Below are 13812 nucleotides of genomic sequence, written 5' to 3'. Positions count from 1 at the left end.
GAGTACATACTATGTTTGCCCTTTTGTGACTGGGTTACCTCGCTCATAATGGTTTCTTGTAGTTCCATCTGTTTGCCTGAGAATTTTAAGATTCCTTTGTTTTTTTTTTTCTGCTGAGTAGTAATCCATATAGATTTCCAAAGTGGCTGTACGATTTGGCATTCCATCCAGCAGTGGAGGAGTGTTCCCCTTTCTCCACATCCTCTCCAGCATAAACTGCCATTGGTGTTTTTGATTTTAGCCATTCTGAAAGGTGTGAGGTGGTATCTCAGAGTTGTTTTGAGTTGCATTTCCCTGATGGCTAAGGATGTTGAACACTTTCTTATGTGTCTTTCAGACATTTTAGATTTCTCTATTGAGAATTGTCTATTTAGTTCTGTACCACACTTTTTAATTGGATTATTTGGTGTTTGGGAGGCTAGCTTCTTGAGTTCTTTTTAAGTTTTGGCGATCAGCCCTCTGTCGGAAGTGGGGTTGGTGAATATCTTTTCCCAATTTGTGGGCTGTCATTTTGTCTTGTTGACTGTGTCCTTTGCCTTACAGAAGCTTCTCAGTTTCATTAGGTCCCATTTATTAATTGTTGATCTCAGTGCCTGTGCTAGTGGTGTTATGCTCAGGAAGAGTTCTCCTGTACCAATTCATTCAAGAGTATTTCCTACTTCTGCTTCTAATAAGTTCAGTGTGGCTAGGTTTATGAGGTCTTTGATCCATTTGGACTTAAGTTTTGTGCATGGCTATAGATATGGATCTATCTGCAGTCTTCTACATGCTAGCATCCAGTTATGCCAGCATCATTTGTTGAAAATGCTTTCTTTATTCCATTGTATAGCTTTAGCTTCTTTGTCAAATTTCAGGTGTTCATAGGTGTGTGGGTTAATATCAGGGTTTTTGACTCGATTCCATTGTTCCACCTGCCTATTTTTGTGCCAATACCAAGCTGTTTTTCAGGACTATAGCTCTGTAATAGAACTTGAAGTCAGGGATGGTGATGCTTCCAGAAGTTCCTTTTTTGTACAGGGTTGTTTTGGCTATCCCGGGTCTTTTGTTTCTCCATGTAAAGTTGAGAATTGTTTTTTCAAGGTCTGTGAAGAATTGTGCTGGGATTTTGATGGGGATTGCATTGAATCTGTAGATTGCTTTTGGCAAGATTGCCATTTTTACTATGTTGAATGTACCTATCCAAGAACATGGAAGACCCTTCCATTTTCTGGTATCTTCTTTAATTTCTTTCTTTAAAGACTCACAATTTTTGTGATACAGGTCTTTCACTTTTTTGGTTAGCGTTATCCCAAGGTATTTTATGTTGTTTGTGGCAATTGTAAACGGTGATGTTTCTCTGATTTCTTTTTCAGCCCATTCATCATCCATATATAGTAGGGCTACTGATTTTTTTGAGTTAACCTTGTGTATCCTGCCACTTTCCTGAAGGTGTTTACCAGCTGTAGGTGTTCCCTGGTAGAGTTTTTCAGGTTACTTATGTAGACTATCATATCATCTGCAAACAAGGAAAGCTTGACTTCTTCCTTTCCTATTTGTGTCACCTTGATATCCTTTTGTTGTCTTATTGCTCTAGCTAGAACTTCAAGTATATTATTGAAGAGATAAATGAGAGAGTGGACAGCCTAGTCTTATTCCTGATTTTAGAGGAATCTCATTGAGTTTCTCTCCATTCAATTTGATGTTGCCTGTTGGCTTACTGTATATTGTTTTTATTATGTTCAGATATGTCCCGGTTATTCCTGATCTCTCCAGGACCTTTATCATGAAGGGATGTTGGATTTTGTCAAAGGTTTTTTCAGCGTCTAGTGAGATGATCATGTGGTTTTTCTTCTTCAGTTGGTTTATATGGTGGTTTACATTGATAGATTTTCTAATGTTGAACCAATCTGGCATCCCGGGGATGAAGCCTACTTGATCATGGTGGATGATTTTTCTGATAAGTTCTTAGATTTGGTTTGCCAGTATTTTATTGAGTATTTTTGCATCAATGTTCATGAGGGATATTGGTCTGTAGTTTTCTTTCTTACTTGTGTCTTTTTGTGGCTTGGGTACCAAAGTAATTGCAGCCTTGTTAAAAGACTTTGGCAATGAACCTTCTGCTTCTATTGTTTGGATGACTTTCTGGTAGAATTCTGCACTGAAGCCATCTGGCCTTGGGATTTTTTGGTTGGGAGACTCCTGGATGACTCTGCTTCTATTTCCTTAGAAGTAGTAGGTCTATTTAAGTTGCTTATATGTTCTTGATTCAATTTTGGTAAGTGTTATCTGTCCAGAAAATTGTCCATTTCCTTTAAATTTTTGAATTTTGTGGAGTATAAGGTTTTCAAAGTATGACCTGACGATTCTCTGGATTTCCTCATTTCCTCAGTGTCCATTGTTATGTCCCCCTTTTCATTTCTGATTTTGTTAATTTGCATGTTCTCTCTCTGCCTTTTTATTAGTTTGGATAAAGTTTTGTCTATCCTATTGATTTTCTAAAGAACCAACTATTTGTCACCTTGATTCTTTGAATTGTTTTCTTTGTTTCGAATTTATTGATTTCTGCCCTCAGTTTGATTATTTCCTGGTGTCTACTCCTCCGGGGTGAATTTGCTTCCGTTTGTTCTAGAGCTTTCAGCTGTGATGCCAACTCTCTGGTGTAACTATTCTCTAGTTTCTTCATGAGAACACTTAGAGCTATGAATTTTCCTCTTAGTACTGCTTTCAAAGTGTCCCATAAGTTTGGGTATGTTGTGTCTTCATTTTCATTGAATTCTAGGAAGTCTTTAATTTCTTTCTTTATTTCTTCCTTGACCCAGGAATGGTGTAGTTTGGTGTTTTCCATGAGTTGATAAGTTTTCTGCAATTTGTGTTGTTTTTGAATTCTAACTTTAAGGCATGGTGTTCTGATAAGACACAGGGGGTTATTCCAATTTTTGTACCTGTTGCTGTGTTGCCTAGTATGTGGTCGATTTTAGAGAAGGTCCCATGTGATGCTGAAAAGAATGCATATACTTTTGTGTTTGGATGGAAAGTTTTATAGATGTCTGTCAATCCCAATTTGGTCATAACTTCTGTTATTTCCTGTATCTCTTTGTTAAGTTTCTGTCTGGTGGTCCTGCCCAGTGGTGAGAGTGGGGTGTTGAAGTCTCCCTCGATAACTATGTGAGGTCTTATTTGTGATTTGAGTTTTAATAATGTTTCTTTTACGAATGTTGGTGCCTTTGTATTTGGGGCATAGATGTTTAGAATTGAGACTTCTTCCTGATGGAATTTTTCCTGTGATGAGTATGAAATGGCCTTCTTCATCTCTTTTGATTGATTTTAGTTTGAAGTCTAATTGGTTAGATACTAGGATAGCTACTCCAGCTTGTTTCTTTGGTCCATTTGATTGGAATATCTTATCCCAACCCTTTACTGTGAGGTAATGTCTGTCTTTGAATTCAAGGTGTGCTTCTTGTATGAAGTAGAAGGATAGAATCTGTGTCTTCGTATCCACTCTGTTAGCCTTGTCTTTTTATAGGTGAGTTAAGACCATTAATTTTGAGGGAAATTAAGGACTATTGAATGTTTATTCTTGTTTGTTTTTGATTTGTTGTTGATAGTGGTATTGTATGAGGATTTACCCTGCTTTTTCTTTTGGCTATTGGTAAAGTGGGATTATTTATTTCCTATGTTTTTGTGAGTGTAGTTAATTTCCTTAGGTCGGAGTTTTCCTTCCAGTCCTTTCTGTAGGGATGGATTAGTGGTTGCATATTGTTTAAATCTGTTTTTTTTTGTGGAATATCTTGTTTTCTCCATTTATAGTGATTGAAATCTTTGTTGGGTATAGTAGTCTGTGCTGGCATCTGTGTTCTCTCAGAGTTGGTAGAATATCTATCCAGGTCCTTCTGGATTTCAGAGTTTCCAACGAGTTATCAAGTGTAATTCTGATAGGTTTACCTTTATATGTTACTTGGCCTTTTTCCTTTGCTGCTCTTAATATTCTTTCTGTATTCTGTGTGTTCGGTATTTTAATTATTATGTGACGAGGGGACTTTCTTTTTGTGGTCCACTCTATTTGGCGTTCTGTAGGCTTCTTGGACTTTCATTGGCATGTCTTTTTTTAGGTTAGGGAAGTTTTCTTCTATGATTTTGTTGAATATATTTTCTGTACCTTTTGAGTTGGGTTTCTTCACCTTCTTCTATACCTATTGTCCTTAGGTGTGGTCTCTTCATGGTGTCCCATATATCCTGGATATTTTGTGTTAAGGATTTGTTGGACTTAAGCTTTTCTTTGCTTGATGAATTTATTTCCTCTAGTTTGTCTTCAGCACCTGAGATTCTGTCTTCCATCTCTTGTATTCTGTTGGCTATCCTTGCATCTGTGGTTCCAAATTGTTTACTCAGCTTTTCCACTTCCAGCATTCCCTCAATCTACTTTATTGTCTCTATTTCAGTTTTCAGTTCTTGAACTGTTTCCTTCAGTTTAATTGTATTTCCTTGGCTTTCCTTGATTTCTTGCATCTTTTGGTTTTGCTTTTCTTCCATTTATCTGAAGGATTTTTCTGATTTCCTCTCTAAGGGTCTCTATCATCTGCATGAAGTTGCTTTTAAGGTTTCTCTCTTATGCTTCATCTGTGTTGGGATGTTCAGGTCTTGCTGGTGTAGAGTCCCTAGACTCTGGTGGTATCATATTTGTTTTCCTGTTGTTGGATGTGTTCTTATATTGTTGTCTTCCCATCTCTTCTTCCAGTGGGTACAGATGGTGTCTCTTTCTTTCCTGGTGTGTATGGGTCCGGGGTTCTCTTCTGGTGGGTGCAACTGGGTCCAATACTCTGATGGGTTTCAAGGTGGGTACAGGCAGGTCTGTGGCACTAGGGTGAGAGCAGGACTAGGGCATAGATGTCAGCAGACTCTGGATTGCTTGGTCCTCAGCTACCGAGTCAACCTACCTGCAGACCCCAGGGCAGGAGTTCCCAGAGTGGGCAGGTAGAAGTTGGGCCCAAGTCAGGGGCTTAATTCATCAAAATTAAATGACTAGAATTTTGTAGTGTTCTTTTTTCAAATTGTATAAATTTTGTGGTGCTCTTTTTTACAAATTGTATAATTTTTAAAGTTTTTAATGTGTGTGTGTGTGTGTGTGTGTGTGTGTGTGTGTGTGTGTGTATGGTCTTGTTTAAACTGTTACTTTGGGACATAGTATCACTAAGTTGCCTCGAGTGGCCTTGAACCCACTATGTAACATCTGCAGGTCTTAAACTTGTGATCCTTCTGCCTCAATCTCCCAAGTAGTTGTAATTACATTCTTGTGTTACCAGGTGCGATCTCATTTCCATTCCCTGTCTTATTGCTCCAACGAATGCAATATAACTTGTCCCTGTGGGCTGAGTTTCTTGGGGCTCCTAGAAAACTGTAAGTAGCAGACTCTCTGTGGGTTCAGTCCAGCTAGTTTAGACATATGTAGTCGGCCCTTATTAGTCAGAGCTGCATATAGGGGCTCATTCACTATGTCAGCAAGGCATCCAGGGCTTTAGCAATTACAGGAACAGTGTGGGCCTGTCTTAAGGCCACTCTTAATGGCCAGCAGAAACAAGCAGCCAAGGTTCACATGGACAGGAAAGACTGACTTAGATGGAAGGTTGCATAAACTGACTACAGTTTAAAAGATATTGCTTGACTCTGACAGTGAACTAGACATAGAAAGGGAAACACAGACAAGATTCATGCTTTAGTCAAATTGGTAGCTGTCTACAGTGTCTACTGATTCAAGTACAGCTATTCTTCTACTGGTCTGATTAATGGAAAAGACCACTATTTGGCCTAACCTTTGTTCAATGCTCTGAGAGATTCTGTTTAGATGGAAGTTTATTATCAGATAAAAGTAATCATATTGAGCCAATGGTCCTTAATGCTATATTTGCAGAGTAAGGCTCTGTGGTAATAAACTTCAAAAAGGCTAAAGTTTCTCTGGGAAAAAAGGCTAATGCTAAAATTCCCCACTCTTGGCTAATAATGCTCAAGAATGATCTACCCAACTATGACATAGATAACCAAGAATTACTGTTTATTGGGGGTGGGTAGGATAAGGTTGTAGGTAAGCATGTGACCTTTTAAGGCCACTTTTCTCTGTGTTACCTTTTCTTTGATTCCTTCAGTGTGTCCATTTCCATCAGTTGAATGTCCAGGGCATTGGAGGCCACATGGGGTCATGGCTTCAGGGTTTCCTCAACTTGAAATTCTCTGAAACATGCTTGACTAGGCATTCAATTTAGGTATCATCTGCCTTCTGTCACAAATGCCTTATGTGGACCTTGTCAAAATCCTTCTCCCAAGCATCTGCTACTATGGAAATCTAGGAAATTCAAAGTCCAAGCTTAGAAAGAAGACACAGGCTAAAAGTTTTGAAATTCCTCTTATCAGAAAAACCTCAAAAGTTTTTTCTCTCTAGTCAGCCAAATATTCCTTTTCCTACTTCTACTGCAATACCAGCTCACACACCCCCAGACACAGACACACACTAGCACACACACACACACACACATATCTTCAAGAATGGTGACACATTTCTATTGTTTGTAGAGTTGTAAGACTTTTTATGATCTCATTGTGGCCAATGTATCATTTGCTAATGGTTGTAAAATTCAAGGTTATAGTGAATGGCAACCTTCAGGCCTATGTCTACTACTCTTTCTAATGTTTTTCAGATTTCTCTGTTATGTTCACAGATTCAAGTCAGCTATTTCCACCTAAGCACCTGCTCTGATTCCCTGTGCCACTCATATTATACATTTCAAAGATGCTTCCCTGTGACACCAAATTGTTTGATGTTATTAAAAGCATGCTATTGATATTCATATCAATTATGTCTTGAGTATTATGTTTAGTATATCTATTAATAAAACCCCAATTTTTCTCTTTTTCTTGCTTCTGAAAAAATAGTTCATAGGGACACAAATGGCAATATTAAAGCTATCAACCATAGAAGTCAATACTTTGTGGCAGCATGTAATTTAAGAGTTGCATCCATCTGAATTCAGATCTGGGGCTTTCTAAATGTACACATATTAGCTGCACACCAGAAGCTGCAAGCTGTCAAATGATGGAGCATGGATGTTTTGAAAATGAACTTTTGAGCAAAATGGGGAAATTGTAAAAGCTAGGCTAGTGCATAAAAGACACACACCTCTCCTCTCACTAAATAGTTTTAGGGTCATCCATAATGATTCGTCTTTGTTGCAAAATCCCTCCCTCTGCAAAAGTTTTCATTTTAGCCTTAAAGTGGAATTTTTCAGAAAGGAAGAATATGTTCTCTCGTGATTTCTGGAAGCTTGTGTAGAAATAATATACGGTATAATCTTTGATTTACACGTTCATAACTATATTAAAATGTTTCATCATTGTATCACTATATTTCTCAAAACCAAAATATTTTCACAATATAAAAAGTATCAATAGAGAAAAATGTGTTTGATATTATTAAAATCATGCTATTGACATTCATATCAATTGTGTGTTGAGTGTTATTATTGGTTTAAAAGAAATATCTAAATGTGAGTTTATATTAAGTGATGTGAGGCTTGGGACCAAATTATAAATAGATTATAATTGCCCACACTTTGCCAGCCAATGAGTACAAATGCAGAGGAAGGCTAGATATTACTTAAATTTTTACAAATATTCTTTCATAGACTTTTGCCCTTTACAGATGATGTTTGAAACATATTGATATTTCTGTAAGTTATTTCTCTTAGGACCAAGAATGTTTAAGGTGCTTAAGACTAGAAGTGGTAATCAAAACAACTCTGAGATAATATCTTACTCCTGTCAGAATGGCCAAAATCAAAAACACCAATGACAGTTTATGCTGGAGAGGATGTGGAGAAAGGGGAATATTCTCCACTGCTGGTGGGAGTGCCAACTTGTACAGCCACTTTGGAAATCAGTATGGCAACTCCTCAAGAAAATGGGAATCAGTCTACTACAAGATCCAGCAATTCCTCTCTTAGGCATATACCCAAAGCACATTCATAAAGGACATCTGTTGAACGATGTTCATAGCAGCACTATTTGTAATAGCCAGAAACTGGAAGCAGCCCAGATGCCCCTCAACCGAAGAATGAATAGAGAAAATGTGGTACATTTACACAATGGAGTACTGCTCAGCAGAAAAAAAAATGGAATCTTGAAATTTGCAGGAAAATGGATGGAATTAGAAAAAACCATTCTGAGCGAGGTAACCCAGTTACAAAAAGACAAACATGGTATATACTCACTCATATGTGGATTTTAGACATAGAGTAAAGGATTACCAACCTACAATCCACACTGCCAGAGAAGCTAGTAAAGTAAACAAGGAGGACCCTAAGAGAGACATACATGGTCCCCTGGAGAAGGGGAAAGAGGCAAGATCCTCTGAGCAAATTGGGATCATGGGAAGAGGGGGAAGGGAGCTAGGAGACTGAGAAGGAGAGAAGAGGAGGGATGCAGAGGACATGAGGGAGCAGAAAGTTTGAGTCAGGCAAAGAATACAAGATAACAAGAATGGAGATACCATAAAAGAGAGAGACATTTTAGGTTTACAGAGTAATCTTGCACTAGGGAAATGCCTGGAGATCTACAAAGATGACACAATCTAACAATCTAAGCAACAGAGGAGAGGCTACCTTAAATGCCCTCCCCTAATAATGAGACAGGATGACTGACTTATTTGCCACCCGATAGGCCTCATCCAACAGCTGGTGGAAATAGAAGCAGACATCCACAACTAATCACTGAACTGAGCTGGAATCCAGATGCAGAGAAGGACGAGTGAAGAGCAAAGGGGTCCTGACCAGGCTGGTGAAACCCACAGAAACAGCTGACCTAAACATCGGGGAACTCTTGCTCCCCAGACTGATAGCTGGGATACCAGCATGGGACTGATCCAGACCCCAGGAACATGGGTTTCAGTGAGGAAACCTTGGAAATCTATGGGACCTCCTGTAGTAGTTCAGTACTTATCCCTAGCATAGGTGTGGACTTTAGGAGCCCACTCCATATAGCAGAATACTCTCTTAGACAAGACACACAGGGGTGGGCCTAGGCCCTATTGCAAAGGATATGATAGACTCTGATGACACCCTATGGAAGGCCTCACCATCCAGGGGGAACAGAAAGGATATGTGATAGGTAGGGTTTTAGTTGTGGGGGGATGCTAGGGGAGGAAGGGAAGGAGAAGGGAACTGGGATTGTCATGTAAAACAATCTTGTTTCTAATTCAAATAAAAAATCTGCAAAACAAAACAAAAGAAAGACTTGAAGTGGTTTTTTTTGTGTGTTTTTCTGGTTTTAGAATATTTGCTTACATACAGTAGGGTGAGACCCAATTCTCAACAGAATGTATCTTTGTTTATTTGTTTAGATTTCTTATATGTTTTCTATACATATACTGAAGATAATTTTATTCGATAGTTCTTAGAATGTCTGTTTGATGGCAATCTACTACATGTGGTCATGTGTGGAAATTTACACTTGTGGCATCAAAAAGTTTCAGATTCTGTGACATTTTAGATTCCACAGTTTGGGATAAGGAATGTTCAATCTTAATTTTTGATAGTTTGGTAAATCTCATTACATGCAAATAAAATGAAGAATGCATAGGGAAAATGAAAACTTTCAATACTGATACAAAATGACAGATAATCTGGTAATGTCTGTGAAAGTTCCTAATGCAAAATACCCTCTGACATAGTAATATTGGTTTGAAGAATATAAATGAATGCTGTGTTAGCATGTTTCCTGAAGCATTTTTTAAGAAGGCAAGAAACCCTGGAAACAAATTGCATGTCCATCAGTAAGGTAATGGATGAATAAATTACACCATATCTAAAAGATAATATTCTGCAGCTATTTTGAAAAGAACGAGCTAGATCTATTTTGATTTGGGAGGGCCCATGACATATCATCTAGTAAATCATCAAGTGGCAAAGGAAAGTGCACATAATAGCATACTTTGTCCAAACAGAAGCATAGTGTGTGTGCTTTTATATTTATTTTTAAGGTTATGGAAGGCTAATGATAGGTATTAAGTCTGATTTACTCAAAAAAAAGTGAGGTAGGTACATAGATACTTACATTAAAGGTAAAATCTTAGTACTATTTCCCTACTTGAGATGATCAATTTGTAACTCAAAGATTTAAAGGAAGGAAAAGAGAGGAAAGAGGAGAGCCTCTTGAGAAGCCTGTGGCCACTCTAGGATGTGAACTACTGTCCTCCACTTACATCTCTTATTCCCATCACTTAATGTTCATGCTTAAAGCTGTATTTAAATCTTTTCTCAATAAACAACATTGCTTTGAAAACACTAAAGAAGGAGCAGGGATGGCGCTCAAGAGAGTACTACTTTTAAAGGGCAAGACATAGGTAATATACTGCTGTGGAAACCCACACCAATCAGCATGTTATAGAATGCCTATAATATGTTTCCTATGGAGGCCAGCATCAGAAAAAAAAGTGAAATGAGCTACCCTCCCTCCTCAAACCCCTATGTGCCTATCAAATGCACACAGCATCTCAAAGACACTGCTTTATCCAGGCCTGGTACACATATGTGTCTGTCAATCAGTTAGAAAGAAAGTATAGACTCAATTAGCTGGAGCAGATTCCGTGGGTAAATCTGGGACTGCCACATGCCCTTATCTCCCAGCCATTACCACTTGATTTTATGCCAGTGCAGCTTTGAACTGCCAGATCGGCATCTCTGGGATAAACACTCTCTTGACCACAGGGTCTACTCTGACCCCACACCCAACAGGTCAGAAATACATGAAAATATGTCAGTTAAGGACCCAGGACATATTGGTAGAAATCTCCACCTTCCTTGTCTTTTGAGTAGAAACACTGTGGTCTTGAGTTTCCCAGCTTGAGCATTCTTCTTTCCCGGCCTTACTCCTTCTAATGAGTTATCTTTAGGAATACTTGCAATAAAATTCTTATCTGAGGAACCTAAATGCAAGCAGTGGGGGATTACAGTCTTCTTTGTACCTCGTAACTTTTATACATACCTTTTATTCATTTATATCTCATAAATATGTACAGAACACCTAAACATCAAGCCTAGACAGAGAAATAAAACACTGTAGATATTTTAGGAGAACTTTTATTTCAAAATCATAGTAATTTTCTATTATTGATATGACAAGTTGACACAAACAGTAATAACACAAATTGATCCTCTTATATCTCTGGAAGTCAAAAGTCCAAAGTTAAGATTCCCTAGGCTAAAGTCAAATTATGCAAGGGACTGACTTGTTTTTTCTGGAGGCTAAGAGGGGGACATTTTCATTTTGTTCAGTAAATTATGCATGTTGGCTATTGTACTCTTCACTTCCATAATTACCATTTGAGTCCATTAAATTTCTTAAAAATTTTGTTTTGGGGGTGTGTGCATGTGAGCGCCTGTGTGTGTGTGTGTGTGTGTGTGTGTGTGTGTGTGTGTGTGTGTGTGTCCAAGTCCCACAATGTGAGTGTGAAGATCACAGAACAACTTTTAGAAGTCAGTTCTTCTGCAGATGACAGGCATTGCAGATAAAAGGGGATGCGGATGATAGAAAGTGTGGATAACACCATGGATAACAGGCAGGCAGCCTGGGTAACAGGCAGGCAGCACTGATAACAGGCTGCATGGATAGCAGGAACCGTGGATACCAGGCAATGCGGATAACAGTTCATGCAGATAACAGGCAGTGCAGATAACAAACAGCACAGATAACAAGCAGGCAGAATGGATAACAGACAGGCAGTGCAGTTAATAGGCAGTGTAGGTAATAGGCAGCGTGGATAACAGGGAGTGTGGATAAGAGTCAGTGCGAATAACAGGCAGCACAGATAACAGTCAATGCGGATAACAGGCAGGCAGCATGGATAACAGGCAAGTAGCACCGATAATAGGCAACACTAATAACAGGTACCATGGTTAACAGACAGCACAGATAACAGGCAGGCAGCACGGATAACATGCTAGCAGCACAGATAACAGGCAGCACTGCTAACAGGCAACGAGGACAACAGCCAGTGGAGATAACAGGAAGCGCGGATAATAGAAAGCACAGATAACAGGAAGCAGGATAACAGGCAGCTCAGATAATATACAGCCTGGATAACAAGCAGGCAGCACGGATAACAGGCAGTGTGGGTAACAGGCAGTGCAGATAACAGACTGCGCACATACTAGACAGGCAGCGCTAAGAGGCAGGCAGCAGGGATAACAGGCAGTGAGGATAACGCCAGCATGTATAACAAAAGCCAAGATAGCAGGCAGGCATCACTAATAACAGACAGGCAGTGCGGATAACAGGCAGCACAGATAACAGGCACCTCGGATCACAGGCAGTGTGGATAATAAACAGTGCGAGTAACAGGCAGGCAGCACGGATAACAGGAAGGTAGCGCAGATAACAGGCAACGCGGATAACAGGCAGCATGGAAAATAGGAATCATGGATAACAGGATGCATGGATAACAGACAGGCAGCACGGAAAACAGGCAGGGAGCATGGGTAACAGGCAGGTAGCAGAGATAACATGCAACGTGGATAACAGGCAGGCAGCATGGATAACAGGGAAGCAGTGCGGATAATAGGCAATGTGGATAAAAGGCAGTGTGGATAATAGGCATTGTGGCTAGCAGACAGCATGGATAATAGGTAGGCACAACGGATAACAGGAAAGCAGCACAGTTAACAGGCAGTGCGAATAACAGACAGCACAGATAACAGGCAGTGCAGATAACAGGCACTGGACATAGCAGGCAGCGCTGATAACAGGCAGCATGGATCAGAGACAGTGCGGATAACTGGTATCATAGATAACAGGCAGTGAGAATAACAGGCAGGCAAGGTGAATAACAGGCAGTAGAGATAGATAACAGGCAGGCAGCTCAGTTGCTAGGCAATGCAGACAACAGGCAGTGCAAATAATAGATTGCATGTAACACAGGAAGCACAGATAACAGGCAGACAGCTCATCTAACAGACAGGCAGTGCAGATAACAGAGTGGATAATAGCACAGATAACAGGGAGGTCAGATAGCAGGCAGAACAGTCTCTCTTGTTTGCTAGGCTACCCAGCCCACAAGCTTCCAAGGAATCCACATGTTTCTGCCTCCCATCTTGATAGTAGGAGTGCTGGAATTACAGATATATGCTGCCACATTAGGGTTTTTGCGTGGGTTCCCAGGATCAAACTCAGGCCCTCAGGCTTACATACATAGCAAGTGCTTTTAAGCACGTCGCCTTCTCTCTGACCACTGGTTCAATTTCTGGATGTCTCTTTTTATTGAAGGCCTATATTTCTTCATCCGATAATTGTCCTCATTTCAAATCCAGGCTGTGGTGGTACATGTTGTAATCCTAGTACTTGGGAAGCAGAGGCAGGTGGATCTCTATGAGTTCAAGACCAGCCTGGTTTACAGCATGATTTCCATGACAGCGGGGGCTGTTACACAGAGAAACCATGTCTTGAAAAACACAACCACAACAAAAAAAAAAACCCAAAACTAAATGCCCTAATTCCTCTAAATCCATATATATATATATATATATATATATATATATATATATATATATATATTTCAGCTAGCACATTTAAGGAAGTTGATTTCAAATCTGTTTACCAAGTTCACAGTGTTGGCTTTCTTCAGAGCAGTCCCTTTACATTTCTGTTGTCCCCTGGGAATGGGTTAGAGTTTGCTGTGTCCTTGTTTACCTTGAAATTTTTGGTGACATCAGGAAAATTTGAGTATCATAATAAAGTGATATCTCCTTGGTTCACATTCTGTCTTTCCACAGTGTGTTTTGTCTGACAATGGATTAT

This window comes from Cricetulus griseus, chromosome X (assembly GCF_003668045.3).
Source record: "Cricetulus griseus strain 17A/GY chromosome X, alternate assembly CriGri-PICRH-1.0, whole genome shotgun sequence".
In the NCBI taxonomy this organism is placed as follows: Eukaryota; Metazoa; Chordata; class Mammalia; order Rodentia; family Cricetidae; genus Cricetulus; species Cricetulus griseus.
The sequence above is the reverse complement of the archived record's forward strand: the minus strand, read 5'-3'. Positions refer to the sequence as shown.